We start from the raw sequence: 6,824 nt of genomic DNA, 5'->3' as shown, positions 1-6,824 counted from the left end.
CGTAAATGTATTCCCTTAAGCACAATAAGCAGTAATAGTAATCATTAGCGTGTGTGACTGTGGAAAAAAATAGCAGACCATTGAGCATGTCAATTACGAGTTACACGAATATTAATTATTTTGTTTTTTTTCTAAAAGTAGCAATCTATTGCCAATTGTACTAACTAGTCTATTCAATTTATCCGATACAGTTTCATTTATTATGTTGTCTTCGTACTGTTAATAATTTAAAATGCACATAATTCACTTAAAAATTAGTTTATTTCGTAAAAAAACAACGAGTGAACACCTAAAAGTTTGATAATGGGTCAGTTCACTATAATTCGCTCGAAAATTTGGTGTCGTACGTGTGTTCGACTGAGACAACACAAATGAATTTTGAAAACACAATTTCAAAATGAAAATGTTCGATTTAAATTTTAATTTCACGTATCAATAATTGTTTTTGCTGATTTAAATTATTGTAGGTATTTAAAATATATTTTTTTATTTAAAATATATAATATACTGATTTTATAATTATACCTATATGATTTTAAATTGTTGCACAATATTGATTTCATTGTTTTTTTTTTTTTTATTTAAAACATCAATACTATATATTTTTATGATTTTAATTTTGAAACCCAGTATTACAAAAAACCTGTCATCGTCCGTGCATTCCATATTCGTCGTGACGCGTGGATGTGAAACGAGCTTAACCAAAATAATTATTAATTATTACGTAAAGTTAACGTAATAAATATAATATTATGGAATTTATCGATTTGTGAAAAATACAAAAAAATAATAATGACAAAATATAATAAACTAGTAAACACGAAAAATGCTTATTAAAAATGTCTAATGTACTTATACATATTAATATATTATATTCGTATAATCGTATGTTATTGAAACACAATTTAAGCTATGAATGCATCGTCTATGTTCCAAAATAGATACAAGAGTCATCAAAATTCGGACCTTACTATTATTAGTTATTATATTATAGTTACAGATGAAAAATATAGACATAATATGGGCTATTGTTAAATTTTCTAATTTAATTAAATTTTTTTAAATTTTAAATCGATTTTTCTATTAAAAATTATAAAACGATTAATAAATAGCATAAAAAATCGATTTTAATTTCTGGTCTAAGAGTTAAAAAAAGTGGAAAAGTGGTTTTCATGTAAACTTCTTGAAAATGTCTGTGATTAGGTACTGGATAAATCAGCACAATCGACATAAATCAATATTAATTTATTAATATATCAAACTATATTTTATTAGAATACCATGGCCGGATCGAATCCCCTTAAAGTGTGGAAGAAAAATTTTTGTCGCCGATTAAATATTACTATTGTTGTTGTCATTGTTAAAACTATTATAGTAAATGTACCTACAAATAATTACAACAATGGTATACTACACAATTCCACATCAATTTATCATAATATATTTATTAAATGGTAGTGCCCAAGTGACGGACCTTCGTACAGCGAAATGGTGATAACAAAATTAACATAATGTACGTAAATAGCCTATCTAGAGCGCCGTGTAACAGTAATAGTTCGGAACATTATAATTTATTATTATGTGAATAGATATACTGCCATTGGTAAACGGCCAATGGATATAATATGACACGATGGTGGCCAGTGACTTATCTAAGCTAAGATTAAATCAAAATGTACAGTTGTTGCCACTTTTTTAAAAATAATAATTAGTCTCGATTGGTAGAAAAAAAGACTGGCAAGTAGGTAGGTACAGCTCTCCTGTACTGTAATAAATGTGTTAAATTTGAATTCAATGATATACCTAGCATTGTATATAAATAATGATTCTGAACAGAGGTCTGTGACCTCATACCAGAAAGTATATTTAATGATATGTTTATATTGCTATTATAGTAACTAATTTTACTAAGTAATACGGTAGGTAGGTTGAACTATTTTTTTCCGAAAACATTGCATTTATTATATTGTTAAATATTAGGTAATATTTAATTGTTATAACAGTAAAATATATTTAAATCATATACCTAATATTATATAAATACCGACTACTGACAGTGTAAACAGATTCGTGGTATAAATAAAGGCAATACCCACCTATTAATATTAATATAAATACGTAAAAAGTTTCAAGTCCTCATGAATTATAATGTTTTTGAGTTACAACAAAATAACTAGGTACCATCGTAATTTTTAGTTGAAGTAGCTAACGGGGTTTAGAAGAACTAATTTTGTATTTTTATCATTCGTATTTAATTCTAAAGCGAAATTACCAATTATAAAATTTTAAATAGGTAAGCATGCATATCGTGATTTGTTTTTTGAATCAGCTTTTTATAATATTTAAATTTTTAAGAGTAATATGAGGATCAGAGCCTGTGAAACATAACAATTTATAACTCCTCATATATCGATTTATTATTCCTAAATACATCCCTGCCTTAGTGAATGTTGTATGTTTTAAGCACAGCTATTATAGACTGGATGTTGCAAAAATTTTAAACTATAGACAAATTAAATACTTAAATTATTTGTTCAACCTAGTTATAGATAAGAAACCCTACGAGTTATGTATAACATTTAAGTATAATAGGTCAAGTTTGATAAAACAAAATAGTCTAAACGCGTAACCTTCTTTAGATAAATTTTAATAATGTCACTAAAAACTGTATAAAGTTCATTTATAATTATTGTGTAAATTGATCATTAGGTACTTAACACAATCGCTATCCGTCTACATAGTTTAGTACATTATTACTAATAAACTTATAAGTATTATAAGTAATAACACTAGGAATGTATAAATAATTTTATGATTTTTTAATTCGTGGTTTATAAATTAATTATTTTGGGTTTAAAATTGAATGTATAACAAATATCGATTGTTATTTTGATATAAAAATTTAACGTAGGTAATACTATGAGTATATGAGTATCTTATGACTATATGAGAACAGTCATAAGATACATTATCTAACTACTATATAAGATATCTTATGATTTATATATAAATATAATTAATATATTTATATATTTAAATAGGTCAAGTTTGATAAAACTCTTTACTCTAAACGGGACCTTTATTAGATAAATTCAAATAATGTCACTAAAACCTATTTAAAGTTATCATCATGACATTAGTCAGCATAACATTTAGATATAATAGGTAAATTTTGATTAAACTCTATAGTGTAAACACGTAATCTTTTTTTAGATAAATTTTAATAATGTCACAAAATTTATACAAAGTTCAATTATAATTATTGTGTAAATTGATCATCAGGTACTTAACACAATTGCTATCCATTATCTACATAAGTATAGTTTATTACTTTATTACTAATAAACTAATAAGTTTTATAAGTTATAACACTAATGAAAATGTATATTATGATTTCATAATTCGTGGTTTATAAATTAATTACTTTGAGTTCAAAATTGAATGTATAAAAATATCGATCGTTATTTTAATATACCAAATAAGTATTAACGTAATATGATGAATATGCCTATATGAGAACAATCATAAGATATATTATCTAATGACTATAAGATATCTTATGATTTATATATTATAACAATTAAATTTATAATAACTAGGTCAAATTAATATAACTTTATAGTCTCAACATGACCTTTATTAAATAAACTTAAATAATGTCAGTAAAACCTATATAAAGTTCATTTATAATTGTCTAAATTGATCATACAGAATTATAATATGGATTATAGGTTCGTGGTATAAATTATGCAATAACTTAATATTAATCTAAATGTTTTAAAATGTTTTTGTGTACCTATAGGTATAAAATAATATAATAATGTACGTAAAAGTTTCAAGTCCTCTCGAATAATGTTTTTGAGTTACAACAAAATAACTACTATATATTAATGTTGTTTGTTTTAATATCTAATTTCCTCTACATTTAAAATTCAAATAATGACTATAAAGAAAAATGATTTGTTTTGTTTCAGTATCAAATACTGAAATACCTACTTTTAAGGAATCGTGTATCAACTTTTTAAGCCACAGCTACAAAAATTGGACATTTTAAAAATTTTAACTACGTACCAAATAATTTCCAATTTATCTTAAATTTGACGTATTTTGTCAAAAATTAAACTTTAATTAATTTTTAAAAAAATGTATCCAATGTATCTTTAATATTTTTAAACAGCATTAATAATAACGAATGACTAAAATTGTATTAAATAATCAAGCTTTTTGACAGAGCGAATAATTGCCATTGACATTTTTAGAAAAAGAAAATCGATAATTTAAATTGTCTACAATTATTCAAAAAGTGTCAAAATATTTTTAAAATTATACCACGAGTAGAATATGATAATATAACCATATGGTTTATGGTGAAAATATCGAATACCTGCCTATTATTATTCTTTTACGAAATTCACGTTCAATTTTTTTTACAAAATTATGTGGTTTTTTTTTGGCTATCAATTGTTATCACCTTTTATGGTAGAACAAATACTTGGATATTCTACTTCAACATGTTTTCTAATAGGAAATTAAATCTATAGTTGGTACTTTGGGGAGTCAAAGTGAAATATTCCAATAGTTATCAAAGACTTCTGGAAAAACAAAAACAAATCTAAGGAAACCGGGAATTTATACAGAAAGCCAGTTTTGACAAGATCCATATTGATTTTTTGCTTTAACTCAAAAACAATAAACGTGGATACTTTAAGTTTTCACCAAATATGACCATTTTCCATACATTATTCAGCTAAAGGTAATATTCAAAATATTTTGATTCTTTTTGGACTATTTATAGGCATGAGATATTTTTGATTTTTTATTTAGTTTTTTTCAATTAAAGTTGATAATTACTTTCCTGCTGAGACAAAACATTAAGAATGTATAAAGGTTACTCATAAGTTATTTTTAGTTTAAATAAATAAACAAATTGAACAAAATAGTTTTTCATGAGCGTCAGAAGATATAATTTTAACTGTCTAAACCACGAAATGTTGCGAAGTATATTGAGTTAAAAATGTATAAAAATATGTTATTTTCAACATAATATTTAAATTTTTTTCTAATATAAATCGTGTAAGAACACAAAAAAAAACATCATTGTAAAATTATTTCACTCTTCCTTAAGCTCAAATCTAAAATTATGTCAAAACAAATATGTTAATGAAGTATAAAAACTATATGAGGATTGAAGAACATTTGTGATAGTCGAAGAAAATTTAATAATTAAAGGTATTGGAAACAAAAAATGATTTTTTCAATAAAATATTATCTTAGAGACATTATTTGTAATATTTTTACAGATTTTCTTTAGAACTTTTCCTTTTTACTTAAACATTCAAAATTATTTATGAATGAATCTACTTATAAAAACCATTTTTGTTTATATATTGTTATGTTTTTAAAACATTTTGAATTCATCTCCATCCTCGACATTATAATATTCAAATTCTTGGTTTAATACATTCATGAATGTACATGAATGTATGAATATATAATATTTATATTCATTTCCTCATATATAGAAAACAATTAGTACACGTCACACACGTATTCAAGAATCTATATATATTGTGGCCTTGCACCCACGTTGGGGACGAGTCTTGAGTGAGTCTTATAATATAGTCATTACAACCTTTTTAGTTTTTGCATATATAACAAGTAATAAAATCAAAATATAATAAATTGGTTTTTAATCAAATTAAGCAAATAAATCAATAATTGGCAGACAAATAATGTTTATTAATTATTTATTACCTTGTCTACAACATTGTATAATTGGCCTTTTATACTTATCTGTAGACTGCACTCAAAGTTGGATATATGTGTTTAAATATCTCACTCTAATCAAAATATCAAATGAAAACTTGAGACAGAGTACCTACCTCATACCTGTATAGTGTATGCGTTATTCAATAATAATTCCATATTTCCCATTCATTGTTTTTTAGTTTAATATAATAAGTACCTAAGTAGTAACTATTCAGTAGGTATATATGCTAACACGCAATCCTTGCATCGTGTAGTGTAGTGCTCTGTTTTTGGTCTCAACCTTTGGTTGTTGACTGAATGAAATCAAAAAAATAATAGTTCAAGAAGCTTGAAATTAGCGAGTCGTCACATAATATAATATGACCTATGATATATAAAAAATATATCAGTATAATATACTTAATAATTATATAAAAAAACTTATAAAAATTCTAAAAACTTTTTGTGATAACGATATTATTAATAAGCGTTAAAAAATTACTGTATGTATAACGCAACTACGTGTACGTTTAAGTACCTATGCTTAATATTATATTTATATATTTGAAATATAATAAAAAATGTTATAATATTTAGGTACAAAATTTGGTTTTTTTTTAAATAAAAAAATAACAAGAATACAAGATTGTTGAAAAATATAAACTATATACTATTTAGGTTTGATATCCATGGGCTATGATTTACTAAAAATTAAATGTACAACAATAATATAACAATACTAACACGAAATAACTATTATAGATCGATTGGATATTTAGATATAGGATTTACAATTTATTAAACGTTTGTAACATAATTTGTTATTAATTACCTACCTCGTTAATTACATAATTATAGAAGTTAAATAAAAGCTAGGATAACTGGATTCTGGACACCCACCGCAAGCTACCATAGTCCATAGTCAATTATTACTAATAAACATACACATTTAATAAGTATCGACTAGATACACCCACCTAACCTACCATGATATTATGTTAAATAATTCGTTTTCGTGTACTTATTTTCAGCTTTCACCAGAATATATCTGTATAATACTATAATATATTGCACTA

This window comes from Metopolophium dirhodum, chromosome 1, assembly GCF_019925205.1.
Source record: "Metopolophium dirhodum isolate CAU chromosome 1, ASM1992520v1, whole genome shotgun sequence".
In the NCBI taxonomy this organism is placed as follows: Eukaryota; Metazoa; Arthropoda; class Insecta; order Hemiptera; family Aphididae; genus Metopolophium; species Metopolophium dirhodum.
This window is presented reverse-complemented; position numbering follows the sequence as displayed.